This window comes from Rhamphochromis sp. 'chilingali' (assembly GCF_963969265.1).
Source record: "Rhamphochromis sp. 'chilingali' genome assembly, chromosome: 12".
NCBI lineage: Eukaryota > Metazoa > Chordata > Actinopteri > Cichliformes > Cichlidae > Rhamphochromis > Rhamphochromis sp. 'chilingali'.
In genome coordinates this window covers 23,280,051-23,295,643 of record NC_137939.1, presented here as the reverse complement: position 1 = coordinate 23,295,643, position 15,593 = coordinate 23,280,051, and the positions used below count along the sequence as shown (strand labels likewise).

At 41.2% G+C, this 15,593-nt stretch overlaps 1 protein-coding gene across 3 annotated transcripts in view; it reads right to left on the bottom strand.

Annotated features, from left to right (window-relative positions):
- LOC308406630 (cadherin-4-like) overlaps positions 1–15,593 on the bottom strand; it is a 253,347-nt gene that overhangs the window by 199,950 nt on the left and 37,804 nt on the right. The gene's annotated exons all lie outside the window — the stretch shown is intronic.

Below are 15,593 nucleotides of genomic sequence, written 5' to 3'. Positions count from 1 at the left end.
GGAAATAAAATGAATATCTAGAATTCTGTGCTTGGAAAAACTAGATATTTTGATTGCAACTGGGTTTGCATATCCCAGATTTCCTAGTGTTTTTCCATTAATTAGGCTTGCCTTTCCAGGCTAGAGGTGGTTGTTGACGTGCATGTATGTTTGTAGATCTCAGATTTCAGCTTCAGTATCTCCAGCTGTGTCAATGAGAGACTGGACATCTTCCATTAGATCTCTAATAAAGATCAACAAGGTAAGAACACGCTGCCTAATCAACTCTGTCACTGCACACATCAGCACCAATGTTTATGTTTTCAATTAGGCTTCTCACTCACCCGTCGCTTTGTGTGTCTATGTGTGTGTGCCGACCAATCACTTGTTCAGGTTGCTGTGCACAACACTCAGCAGGTAATCATGGGACTGTCGGTGACATGCTATCTCTGATGGGCATTCCCCATTAATATTTATAATGCTGTGAATCAGCCCCACACTGAGCACTGTGACAGCAATCACCCCAGTTTTTTAATATCCCCATCCAGATCAATTCTGATTAGCATTTCAAGCGTTGGTGGAGCCACACAGTCTGCTGAACTTGTCCTTGTTCTCAAAGATGAATACAGAAAGAGAGAGGGACGCAGAAGAGCAAAACGCAGCTGACACCAAGTTAAACCAGAACTGAAATGTTTCCCATTGAAAAACCAAAGTGAAAAGAAACTGATGTCTTGTTTTTAAATGAAAAAATGCAGGTAACTGTGATGGGATTTGAAATATGAACAAAGACCTCCAGCACACAATAAAAAATATTCAGCCAGTGAAGCAGTCAGGTGGAGAGTCACATGTCAGCAGGATACGGAGATGTAAATTCATGCCTAAATCACCTGGGTAAGAATTTACGTGTTTTTATTGTTGATATGGGAAGTGACATTTTCTGGCATTAAAAGTAGGCTTTGAGGTCCCCTGTAAACTTAGTCTCTTCTCCACCGCCATGGTGCTGCCATTTTATAAACCTCTATGTGGAGTGAGCTGTCCCTTTTGTCTTCTCTAGAAGACAAACCAATCTGCTTATCTCCAAATCCAGAGGGAGCGAAGGCGTTTGTTTCTGCAGATAGAAATAATACGCAAGAGAGGATAGTAACCTTCTGAACAACTGAATGGGTGGAAGGAGGCGGATTGTGTGTCAATGTGTGTCTCTGCATCTGTGTTATTGAGCTTGTTTATGTGTAAGAGAAAGCCTTTGCTAGCCTTGAGGCACCCCCAGAGATGTTTATTTGTAGTGACAGCAAGGTTTGTTCTCTCTATGTTCCTATTTATCACACTGAGCTGATTGCATGGCTACGGCCAGATCCCACAGAGAGGACACAATCACCGCCACGACAGATATGCATGAGTAAGCAATATGGCTCTATGAATTCGCAGACATAATCTATCGGCTTACATCAGCATCCCTCACAAAGAAAAATGAATATAAGCTAAGAGGGGCACCAGGCTATGTGCTGAATATGGAATGTTCCCTTATAAGAGATGCACTGAAAGGGTTGACGTAAATCTAAAAAGATTCACTGAGCCAGATTTGTGGAAAAGTCATCTGAAAAACAAACAAATGATAGACACTAGCTGGTATTCTAAATGATAGGAAGGGAGAAGAACAGGCAGGAGGGAGTGGGTAGCAGAGATTCCTTTGGGGAACAAAATGCTCTTTGTGGCTTTAGTGAAAATAATGACTCACCAAATGGAGCACTTTAAGGAAATTCACACTCAACTCTCCTGGCTCTATTCCTTTTCTATTCTCTCTCTTCTCTGCTTCCCTCTCGCTCTTTGCCTCACTGTTACATTGTCTTCTCGCCTCCCGTGAGGAATATCACAAGGCTCCCAAAAAGCACAAAGACACTCTCATCGCTTCCACTCTTGCCTCTGCTAGCACACGTACTCGTGTGCACCTACATACACATGCACACGTAGTATGGGTAGGTGGTATACACCTGCAAATTCCCAGTGTGAGTCTTGACCTTTTCACATGAGTCATGTTTCCCATAAATATCTTCTTTTGTGTGCTTGCTTTCAATGTGTCTCTATGTGTGCTTGTCTGTCTCTATATCATATGTGTGTGTCTGTGTGTCTGTGTCTCTATCTCTGTGTTTCACTGCAGAGTTGACCTTTCCATCCCTGGTTTGTCCCAGATTAGAACTGACACTGCCCTCTGCTACAGACCAAACTGATACGCATACTGACACCAACACACAAACACACACACACACACACACAGACAAAGGACACGCGCGCAGATTAGAAACATGCATGCAGACAGATTCAAACTAATGTCGGATGAATACCTTGCATCACCAAAAAGTTTCTCTGGAAAGGACCACATTTAAAGCTTGAGTCGTTAATACATCCTAAAAGGACTTTATAAGACACTGGATAATTTCCTTGACCCAAAGAGAAGCGTGTAGTGGTTTAGCTTTGCCAAACATTACTAAAAGCCTCACTGACGGCTGATGTAATGTTGTGCAGTAAGCCAGTATACGTGTGCTCAAAATAGCAAAGATAGCAAGCTACATACCATATCTATCACATTCATGACCTAGCTGTAGCATATTGCCATGCTAATTAGCGCTAAACACAAAGTGCAGTTCTTCTTTCAACTGCTCCCCAGTCCTCCCCTAGCACACCAACCTTCTCTGTGTCCTCCTTCACTACCGTCGATGAGCTGTATGCATCGTCCGTGTGATTGAATGGCAATAAAAAAAAGAATTTTAAAAAACAAAGTTTGGCAAAGAGCTACTACATGGGTTGTGACACAAGGATCACTTGCAATGCACTGCAATTACAACCATGCTAAATCCCATAGCCCCGAAAGTTGAAACAGAGTTATCTGAGTGAACTGGACTCTCTCACCCATAAGGATGAGGATCTATGTGGCGTTGTAGGTGGACTTGTTTCTGTCTCAGTGGGAGAGGGACCAGAGAATAAGGCTCTGACAGAGCTGAGCAACACTCTATTTCACTGATCGCTGAACAGCGTCTCAGCCTCTGCCACAGGGGGATAAGCTCACTTACCTGGCCTGTATGTGTGTTTCTGTGTGAGTGGGTATGATCATGTACATGTCTGTCTCTATGCATCCTTGGTTGACCCAGTGATGTTTTTTGAAATTATGCGCATATGTACATGAAATACATTTACTTTCAACACGCCAAATAAACAAGTTTCTCCCTACAGCCACAGCTACAGGGTCACTAGCTTGGACAATGGATTTTGAGCCTGGTCATTTAACCTGAGCATTGACCCTCATCATTCATTGCTCCAGTGACAGCAAGGGGAACATAGAAGTCAAAACCTTTGGATTTAAAAAAAAAAGAAAAAAAGAAAGAAAATCAGGTCACAGTCTGACCCATGTGGCAGTCTGACGGATGTGTGTCTATGCCTTTACTAAAAATATGCACAAATACACAAAGAAGATGCAATGCTAACAAAATTCCACTTGCACAAACACACCTGTGTCCATTTCATTTCAGACACATGAGCTGGCCATTTTAATGCTGACCTTGGCTACATGATTCAAAAACGTCTAGGCTTATTTTTTCTCCATGCTCTGTTCATATAAAGTTTCATACAAGGACAAAATACTAAAGCAGTTTAATACCCACTATATATATGCCCCACTATGAAAATATAGACAATATTTTTGATACCATGTAATGAGTACAAAGTATCTGACAGAGACCCAGTAGTAAATAAGGATACTAATAAATAAGGATTTTGAGCTTGATAGTTAAGTGGGGGATTTTCACATTTTACCCAGTGTGAAAAGTTTATATGTTATCATATGTGTGAGATGTAACACAAACATCAGACATCAAAAAGTCCTTAACCTGTCTAAAGCCTGTGTAATGCCCAGTAATGTGACGGCACAGTAACAGTCAAGACAACTCAAGTGAACAAGTCAGTGTCATATGTCTTGCCTCCTGCACAATTTGTGCAGATAACACTCTTGCCCAAAGCAAACTGTGTATTTACCTTAGTGAGAATCCATCTGACATGGATTGTTTCCTCCTGTGTGCTATATGTGAGAAAAGGCAACCTCAGACATCGGGATATTGTCTGGATGTTAAAACACCTCATATTGGCTAAAAAAAAAGCCTTGGACAACAAATAGCCCAGATTAAGGAGCTTAGATCCCAGCATTCACTGGATGAAAGGCTAGGAAATGCCATGAGAGGTTAAAAGTATAAAGACCACATTCATATTTACATTGACACCCATGGTTAAATTATGTGGATGTCTTTTATAAGAAAAAAAAAATGGACACGTGGAAACAACCTTTGCAGGACCATGATCGCCAGTCTGCTTGGACGATTGGATACTGGGATCGCATAAGCCTTCACAAAAACACACAGACTAAAACAAACAGGGAAGCAATGGGAAATAAATATACAAATATCTGCACATAAATAAAACTGCAGATGGCTATATCATAAAGGGACACCCTGTAGAGAGAGAAAGAGCTACCCTATAGCAGAAGAAGAATGAGCAGGGAATATTTAATATGTATGAAAATGAATCAAACACAAAGGATCACCATAGTGATGAGAGAGGAAAGGATAGAAGAGGGAGAGATCTGGGGCAATGAGGTGCGAGTGTCACAGTTAACAAGAGCCAACAATATACATACACACACACATATATATATATATATGTACTACACAAGTATATATAGTAAAGATTAACACTAGACAAATCTAAAAGCAGCTGCATCCAGTGGCTTGTGCAAAACACACAGAAAACAGGAGGAGTAGAAGAAATAAACAGGTCATGAAGATGTTAAAAGTTGATACTACATGAATCCTGAAGGCCAGATGATTAACTGAGATCAGCCGGGACTTTTATTGGTTCTCATTCATTATGTCTATTTCTTATTTTAGAATCATGATATCACTACAACCTAAATCCCCCTGACAATATACTGAGTTCAGCTAATGACTGTTTAGTATCACTGTGTCAGGACACCATGAAGACAAAAAGCAGAGATTAAAAAGAAGGAAGAAAATGGTGTGGCTGATGAGGAGCTCTTATAAACATGCTGATTCATTCATCTGCTAGAGCTGGGAAGCACTTCCTCTGGGAAAGAGAGGTCAAACACATTAGCTCCCTGCATTGAGCGAGTGCAGTACTTTTACAGAACTGCTAGAGGTAGGCTGTCAGGAGAGCATCACCTTTGTCAGTGTCTCTCAGGATAAAGCGACAGACCTCCAGGGAGCATATTTGCAGAAAAATGCAAATTGAGCACTGTGTTTATTTCGCCTTTATTAAAAAAAAACTGCAAAGTCATAAATTCTATGAATGCATTCATATCCCCCCATGAACTATCACAGATCACATTGTTTAATAAGAGAACAAAGTAGAAATAATATCTAATCTATTTCCACAGGGTATAACTGCGCGTACGTGTGTGTGCATTCATGTGCGTGTGTGTGCGCGTGTTGGCTTTTTTTTCACATTAGCACTGGGTAATCACATGTTTGCTTTGCACAAAGATGTTTAGAGTTAATAAACTTTTCATATTACTTTTATGTTTAATGCAGTTGCAAGAATCCCCACAGCCTCTATTAAGACCCTATGATTCCTGGAGAATTTAATAATCAGACCTTAACTTTTTATTAACACATCAATAACAATACAAAACAACAGCATAGATTAACACAACATTACACTGCTGACACCAGTGATTTTGTGGTCTTGTATAATAAATGAAAAACACTATTTTTTTTTTTTATGTGCATTCTCAATGGGATTCACACAGTCAATGGAATGTTCCCTGAGCAAGCAGCACAGTGTAATTAAGTCTGGACACTTGGACAGACAAACAGACACAAGGTTAAAAGATTGTTTTTACAATATTTTTCCAGATGTTTGCATTTTGTTTGTTTGTTTTAAAATACCAACATGTCAAAGCATTACTGAATGACAGGCAAGTTAATTATTTTTACAATTCTTCTTTGTTCATATCGAATTTAGTCGTCAGTAAAAAAAAGGCCAACAACCAGCCAGACACTCCAATGAGAAGGAATAATGAGTGAAATGCACAGCAGACTGCCATGCCTCAGCATCAAGGCCTCAAGCAGAGCTAGGAAATGTGTCATTGGTTAAACAATTCCTTTGCCACATCCAAACGAGACAAGATCCCCTGTGCAAATATAGATCTCATTTATTACACCTCATTCAAATGCATCATTGCACCCAATGGGCAACTGTAGTTGTTTGGTGCTGGAACTACTATATAAATTTAAAGGCTAGATTGGATATTGCTTTTACAATGTTTCTCTGGAGTGGTGTTGAGGCCATTCCTGATGCAGAGGATTGATTGGAATGGCACATCTGTTTGTTCTTCTTTGCTTAATATTTACATGTTAGTGTGTTTATTTTTATTATATGCAAGTTTGTGCTATGCATTTATGCGTGTAAGGGTGGATAAGAGTTGAGGTGCACACCACTGAAAGAATTCAGAATAATGAACATTTTCATCACTGCATCTGTGAGCACATTAAAAAAAACCACAAGCTCGCGCGAGGTCAGTAATGTGAACTTCATGTCACTTCCCATTTCCTGTTTAACAGGTCTGTGGGCAATGTTATCACAAGACGTCTTGAGCTCAAATGGACTTGCATAATCAGCTGACCAAAATGATTTTGGAAATTGCCTTTTATTATTAGAAACACTCCATTACATTCTAATATAAATACATTAACTGCACACTGCATGAAAGGTGTTAAAGCTACACCATCGTCACCTCCCAAACGCTCCCTCCACGAGCCAGAGCCTGAAAGAAATAGCATGCGTGCAAAATTTATTAGACGTGCTGACACCCCATGCTTTGGCTGGGTTGGTGGCTAAATGAAAAGGTATGAAATTAAACAATTTAATTCTCCTCTTTGACTGGCTGGCAACCTCAGTGCCTGTCACTGTTGCTTAATGTAACACTGGAGAGGATAGGACGAGATCTGTGGTGGAAAAGCCAAGCTTGAGCATCAACTGTCAAGCCTGGACATGACGCTCAGCAGGCCTGAGGGATACCAGCAGAGCAAAGATGGTTGAAGAGGAGAACCAGACAAGGAAGGAAGGGGCAAAAGCAGGGAAGGAAGATTGAATCATGAAAGAGGAGAATGAAGACGGAAAAAGAGACACAAGATGACAAAAAGAGAGAATATGAGTAACGGTAACAGTAATGGTGGGGATGCTAGCAGTGTGATGGCAGCGGGGTGGGGTGAGGGTTATTCAGAGTGTTAAAGCAGTTGAAATTTATTGCAAATAACTGTTCCTGATGCTCTGCCGTTTCAATTTCACACAGCGCAATTCCACAGCTCTGGAGCAAATGTGTACCTGTCAGCATCGCTTAGGCTTCTGTTGCTCTCTGCCTCACACCTCTGCCCCACCCTCTGCCTTCTCCTCCTCCTTTCCCACCTTTGCTCCTTCGTCTCTGTCTCTCAATTGCGCTTTGCCTTCTTATCCACTTTTTCTATCCATATCCCTGCCATCTCTTACACCGCTGCAGACAAGTTAAGATGGATAGAGGTGGGAAATGGGCATTGAATAAGCAACGAAAGAGACAATAGACAATAAAAGAATGGAGGTAGTGGTCTAAAAGATGGGGGGAAGTAGAGGAAGCTATAGGACGTGTAGAAAAGTTAACTTATGAGAAAGTATTGTTGCAAACTTCATTGCTCAGAGAGAGAAAAGAAAGAAGACAAGAGAAAAGAAGAAGGGCTGCATCTTGATTGTACCAGGCAATATTTAAGCCAGTGTTCAGGCACAAATGAGATGTGCAGAACCAGAGGAAGCCTATTAAAGCGTTGGTAATAAAAGACTCACAGTTCATAGACTGACACCAAACTGTCCTTTATTCAAGGTTCTGATACAGAATGCTCACCCCAGTCCTCTTCCTACACCCTCACCTCAGTGGGCAAAGCAGGTTAGAGCGATGGAGAGATAAAGGGAAGCAAGTAGGGTTAAAAAGAATATTATTCATTTGGGCTGTGTTGTGAATAATTTATCTCTAGGATGAGGAGCAGCTCTGGATCCATAATGAGGCAGATGCCACTGTGAAAGACTTTCATCTTCCACAGTCTAAAGACCCCTTATCTTGGCATTATAATTGCCAAATAAAATCTTCTGTGTAACGTAACTGTCTCTTTATGTAATTCTATCACGATATGCATATTCACACAAACTGACTGACACTCTAGAACTCAGCTAAGTTGCAGCTATCAAAACTGATGCTCTCCCCCTGCACGGTTCCTGCCATTGCTACATGCTACAAACCACAGCTGGATTAGCACTGTATGCTTCAGCAGGATCATCACAAGCACCGGCAGCAGCATCTGAGTGGCAGGAAGAATCAGTCAGGGAATCAGCCTGAGAGACGAGTGCTGAGGCAGAGAGAGGAGCAGCAAAGACAAGGAGGCAGAGAACAGAGAAAGAGCAAAAAGAGACCGCTCCACTCAGTCTGCAGTGGATTGATAAGAGTTATTATTTCATTATCTCTCCCTGGGCCTCGTCCTGAGCTGGCATACACACGTACATGCACAAGCACACACATACTCATACATACATACATATGTGCTTATACACTTAAATGATAGAGAGAAGGAGAGAATGCAGATTAGGGAAATTTTAATGAAGGGCACAAGAGAGAAAAAAAAACACGGGCTATAGAGTACTTATCATAAGTTAGCAACAAAACTGCAAGGGAGACAGTTTTTCTTTTTTTTTTTTTTCTTTTTTTTTTTTTCCTTCCCTCCCCATCTCCAGCTGCCTCCCTCTTCCCGCTCCTCCACAACCACCCACACATGCAGGGCCTTGGAGTGGGGGTATGTCACCAGGGTGCAGAGGAGGCTACCCCCCCCCCCCGTCCCCTTCTGGCTGCCTCTGCCTCAATTTTATCCCACAACTTAGACATTCACATTATTCACACTCTCATTACACATACATATAGGATCTTGGGGGTGGGCACAATCACGGAGTCCAAATCACCATCAGGGTGTATACCTCACCCCTGACGTCGTTGCCCACCTCTCAATTTTAAATACACTTAGTCATTGAGGGCTAGCAGGAGGGACTATGTGCTTACCTGCTGCTCCTTGGCAGGTAGCTCCATGCCCTCCTGGGTTTTAATTGCACCTTAGAACACACATGCATCAACACTACAATGAGCGGGTGGAGGGAGGTTTGGAGTCTTCTCCCACCCCCATTCTCTGCGGCCTGCTGGAGCGGGAGGGCTAGTAGGAGGAGTTGGCCCTCCGACTGCGGTCTGGGGTGTGGGGCCTCCCTGCTGCTGCGGAGTCGGGGTGGTCTGCCTCTCCCCACCGCAGGGAAAAGGGTAACACCACCTGGGTCTGGGTGCAATTCCCCCCTCCAGGGGCAAGGGTACCTAGACCCGGTTTGTAGAGTACGCTTGGGGAGTGTGATTGTGTGTACAGCGTCTCTTTATGTCTGTCTCCACGTTGGTTGAGTGTGGAGTGAGTGCATATGAGAGCATGAGGGTGGGAATGGATGTTTGTGTCTGTGTGTGCCTGTATGTCTGTGTCTATATGTCAGGTTGGGTATCAGACGCCACCTCTCTGGGGACCTCTCCCTCTCCCTAGCAGATCATTACATGGAGAAACCTTTGGAATGCAAGCATGCTGATCCACACAGGTATGCACACATGGGTATTCACAGACGCGGACTAAAGCTTTCTTGGCTGCTGCCTCAAAGCACACTGTGCGCTGTCTATCTTGCGTGCTGCACAATATCGTTTATTATTTAGTAAATATTGATATCTATGACTAGCTAGTTTATTGTGATGGTGCCTTGTTTTCTCTATTATTATGTTACTCTTTGTTGTTTGCTGTCTCCTCTGTTTGTTTTTTTTGTTTGTTTGTTTTTTTTTTCTCCATACAGGTGACCCAGGAGTTCTTTTTTTTTTTCTCTCTCTCTCTTCCCCCCCCTTCTCACCGTCTCTTCTCCCCTTTGGTTTTCTTTCTTTCTCTCCCCCTCTTTCTCTCATTCATTCCCCCTGTCCTATTTATTTAAAAAAAAAAAAAAAAAAAAAAAAAAAAAAAAAGGGAGACAGTTTTTCTACCTTTTTGCCAGTAGTCTGTTTAACTGAACATGTTTCATTAGTCACACATGGGCTGACAGGGATCGGAGCATGACATGTGTCTACAGTTCTTACAGGGAGGTGACTACATCCACCTTCATATCTGCTTAAAGCTGGACCAAAGATTAACTTGGATATACGTGATATGGATGTGATGGGCAAAAAATTAAGCATGTTTATATTTTAATTTATTATATTTATTTATTTTATACACACACACACATATATATATATTAGGGGTGCAACGATACACAAAATTCATGGTTCGGTTCAATACTTTGGTGTCACGGTTCGATATTTTTTTGATACAAAAAATGTTCATGCCTTTTTAATTAGTCATTTATTAAAATTATAAATATATATTTTAACTCAAAGGTAGTTTTTAAATTTAATGTTGCTGAAACAACAAAATAATAATAAAAAATAATACATCTATCTGAACGAGAAATCACTCATCTTTGGAAAAGAGAGATTATTACAGAGAAATGTCTCTTTCCAAAATAAAAGCTATACTATACGCTTCTTCTGGGGTATACTCTCAGCAGCATATTAAACATATCAGGTCCCCATAAGGAGAATCATGTGCTAACGGCTGTCTAAATGACGCGGGTAAAGTTTGTAGCATGCGTGCTTGTTCTTTTTGTCTGCTTCCACTTGTCTTTGCACTAGGATGATGTAGACGTAAATGTGCAGTCATATTCGTTGTGTTCCCACTAGTGCTGTCAGCGTTAATCTAGTTAAAATGACATTAATGCCATAACGCGGCAAATCTCCGTTAACGAGTTACCGCCGATCGCCCCGTGTGTGAGGCTGGACGGCGTCAACACGTTAACAAGCAACGTACTAGTTCCCACCAACTGAGCATTGCGTGGCACATCCGACATACTGTTTTACTTTTGTCCATGAAGCGCTTACCATCAGGGTCATGCTTCACATGAAAACCAAGACAGTTCCAAACGCCAGATCTGAATGAGGGTGGGGGAGGGGTTCAATTTCGGGTAGCGTTGAGGTAGTTGCCATGTTGCAACGAGCTTAGCTTCTGTCTTGCTTCTGTCTGCACTCGACAGTGCATCCTAGGCGGAGTAGTCGAACGCAGATCCACTGAGCGCTCAACACAGACAGCATCGTCAGAAGAAAAGTTGATAAAATAAATAAAAAATGTTGTATTGTTCGATACATATGCGTACTGAACCGAAAGCACTGCATCTAACGGTTCAATATCAATACGAGTATTGTTGCACCCCTAATATATATATATATATATATATTTTAGTAGTTCCTTAAAAAATACACTAATTTTCATTTCTGTCAACCACTTTGAGAACATCTGGTCCGCTTTTCAGGCACCTATTAAAATTGTAGTTGGTTATTTGATGCTGGTCCCATGTTCTTTTTGAGACGTTAGTTGCCATTAGAGATTTGTTTGTGCTGCGGTCTGACATGGGCCAAGATTGAGGGTTATGGTTCCTTCGGCTACAAGTTACAGTGTATAAAATCTCACCAATAGATGTCAGCAATTTACAGACTGCAGTTAACTGAATTCAGTTTTCTTGCCCCTTCTAATTAAAGTCCATAATCACACCTACAGTGGCTGCTGCAGGACAAACAAGTCTGGTTGCTTTTCATGTGTAGTTGGTGTAAGCCATCAGCCTGCTGTTTACATCAGCTGGTGTCCGCATCTACTTACTCTCGAGCAGACTGTGAACCCCAGGGAATAGATTCCGACAGAAGTCCATGAGTTAGTAAAAGTCACTAACCCTCTTGCTTAAGCGCAGCTGTTTTTGCATCTGTTAGCTGCTGTTAGCTGCTGTTAGCTGGTATTTGGCAGCATTAGTGAAACTATCTTTGAAGTGGACCTAACACTGTTGGGCTCAGAAACTTAGTGAATACATTCTTATACTATGTGACTATTTATCAAAGGGAAAATGCAATTTTTAGGATACTCAAGTCAAACAATAGTTGGCATGACATTCACTTATAACCAGCTGCTGCTGTTTAGCTGAAAGCAGGGTAGCATATCTGATCTGCTGACTGTAATAGTCCTTTACCATTAGTACCTACTCGGTTCGGGTCAGCACAGTTATTAGGTGGTACTACCTTGTACCAGGTACTTTTGTTGTACCTCCTTTGCCGGGGTTCCAAACAATCCAAGGTGATTTGAAAATCTGACGCTGTCAGAAGGCATGCCACCAATTGATTAGTCAGTGGTGTCACTCAATGAGTCATGGATGAGAAGCATCTCCTTCATGAAAATCATTTATAAAACCCAGCAATGAGATAAATAACTATACAAAAAAACAACACTGTGGTGCCAGGGCCAGACAAAAAGCCATTCGCTGAGCAGCAGGTATACCATCGCCTCGATGTTCACCTTTGTTGTGGAGTTCGTGTTGCATAGATACAGGACGCTCGGCCACCTTGCTATAATGACCCCATGCACATTAGGTGGTACTCAATTGTAATGGAAAGCAAGTTTTGGATCGATAGGTTGCACGGAGTTGCATAGAGCCAATCCGAGTAAGTACTAATGGTAAAAGGGCTCAAATAACTCTGTCAATATCAGGGATAAATAAACATGTTTATGCACGATTTAGTGTGTTAGACCCATACTTCAGTTAAGGAGATGATGCTTGCTGTGAAAAGGACAATATTTGTCCAGATGTCTGTCGCATTGTTGAAGGCGAACTTTCTCTTTAAAATTTGCCTCCACAGTACAAGAACACCAACCGGTTCTTGTCCCCTTTGTCTTTGACACACTATATATGTGGTCGGCTTCAAGCCACATACATAAAGCATCAACAGGCAGAATGGTGACACCATCTCGTCCACTGTATTTAAGATTGCAGGTCAACATGACAGCTGCTTTGCATTTTTAATGGATTAATAAGACAAAATTAAAACATAATTACACACTAATCAGTGTTTATTTATGAGTACAATATCAATTTTTTTCCATTAAACAACCTTAGAAATAAAATGACTGTGCCTATAAAGCTAAAAACATTCCCGGCTAACAACAGTCAAACCTGGAGCAAACAACATATACAGTACAACTCCACTGTTACAAATATGCAACAATGTGATAGTTTTCAGTAAATTCATAATATATATGACTACTGAAAAGAGTTCACTGATAAATATTTAGATTATGCATTGATTAAGAAGTGTTTCTAAGAGATAAGATAAGATAAGATAAGATAAGATAAGATAAGATAAGATAAGATAAGACTTTATTGATCCCACAACGGGGAAATTTTTGCATCACCTCAGCTCAGGTACAGATATATGAAGGAAATACAAAAATACAAATAAGTACAATCAGTGAAAAAAAGTAAGATAATACACTATATACAATGGTAGCATACTACTTCTAGTTGGAACCTTCGACTATGGACCTGGTCAACATTACTTTTTTTTGCCAATGACAACAGATACTGGATATGTCTGACATACTTAAGTAAATAAGATTTCCCATTTTCATCTGTTTGCCTTTTATCATTTGTTAGGAAAGCACTATGCCACTTGTAATTGATGTTGAGCAAAGACAGTTTGGACCTGTTTTTTTTTCCCAATGCTGTGTGTGTGCTGACACAAAATGGCACAGGATGGTACAAATTCATGGTGCTCAACCTTGTCGATGTTCTAAAGAATCGGATGAGCATGCTCAAGTGCAAGTGTCATAATTGGCCTTCCGGGGTGCAACCTAAAAATAGCAAAGAGCTGTTCTAAGATGCATAAGAAGTGGGAAGAAAAATCAGCCAAATTTAAAACAGTGTTTTTTGATCACAGCATGCATGCCATAATACTGCCTTGCTTGAAAGACAAGGCAGTAGTGTAGTCTTGCCATATACAAAGACTTACGTGGATTCAAAAGTGAGCAAGCACTTATGAAGACTGGCAAGTTTAAATAACAGGCAAAGAGCTCAGCTGAGAGTAGGCTCTGTGAGTGATACTGTAATAGCTTTGACATTTTTGCAACGCCATTTTTATGTAGCGCCACAAAGTGCCAGGTACAAAGGGGTGACGAGCTGAGAAGGGAGAGGTCGAAGCTGTTAATACACACCTTGAATGACAACTGCAGCATAATTATGAAAATGCTCAGAACATGGAGAGTAATTGTTAAAATTGGAAAAAGTTTTTTTTCTTTAAACTCAGCAATTGCTTTACAGTCCTTTCTGTCTAGAGTGACCCATCTGTCTCCCTCTGTCCCTAGGGCAGGTGGAGCTCAGGCGTGGTGTTTGAGAGGAACCATGTGGCCATGCTCAGCCCTTCATACTTCATTAGTGTCTCCTGTTTGTTCCCTACCTTTTTCCCACCATTACGTCCCATCCACCACTGTCCCAACCTCATTTGTCGCCACAGTCTCCTGAGGAATTGGCCCTCCCTCTGGGACGTCCAGCAAAGGAAAAAGCATTAGTGTGTACGAGGAAAGGCGCAAGCGTCTGTGTGCTTATCCCATGCCCCTTAGCATGACAGCAGTAATGCACATTGCTTACATTTATACATGAGTTTGGGGGTTTTCCCTCAATAATACAGTACACATCTTCAGTTTCTCTTGTGCAGTATACCTTAAGTCTGAAGATGCATGAGCCACTGAAGTGTTAAACTGCTCACTCCGGTTCAAGCAGTCCACCTAACAATTATGGCAAATACTAATACACATATAAAAAAAGATACATGAGCATATGCAAGCGCAAAAGGTTTTGTTCAATGCGGATGCTTACAACCTGACCTACCTCTCCCTGAGAAAAGCCATATCTGCACACACACACACGCACACAACCCTATATATAAACCTGAAGATAAATGAATAACTGGGTATGCATTGGAGACAAGCCTATGTGACCCTGCACCACTGCCTCTTTCAACTGAAGACCTTCAGCTTCTAATTCTTTCTCTCAGCAACCTCATCCCTCATGCCAGCGTCGCAGAAATCTCTTCACTCACCAGACGTGTGTAGATGTGCATCCTAGTTGGACAAGTAAGACTAAGAGATAAAGGACGAGCACCACAGCTGGTGAAGTACTATATGTTTATGGGGTCAGGAAATTGCATGAGGAATGGATATAAATGTCCAAGAAATAGTCTCTTTTCAGAATTTGCTTTATAAATTGCAGGTAGTCTTGACCTGCTGATATTTCTATTCCACACTTAATTCTCTGGTTAAAGAAGTTCTTTAAGGTAAATTTAAAAAGGAAATATATCTCCACTAGGGGCATTATGTATCTATGTGTATATGGAAATCACATTTACACCAGCAAATTGGGTAGAAATTCATCTGCTATCTCACACTGATTGGATCTAATGTAACAGTTTTCCTGACCCAACGGAGCTTGAAAGGCTGATAATTGAATGAATTTACCTACTGCTCTCTCTACACTGGAGACAAAGGAAAGTATTCTCACAAAGACAGATAATACAGCAGTTGAAGCTTTTGCAATGAATGCACATATCTCACAAGACTCAATTTGAG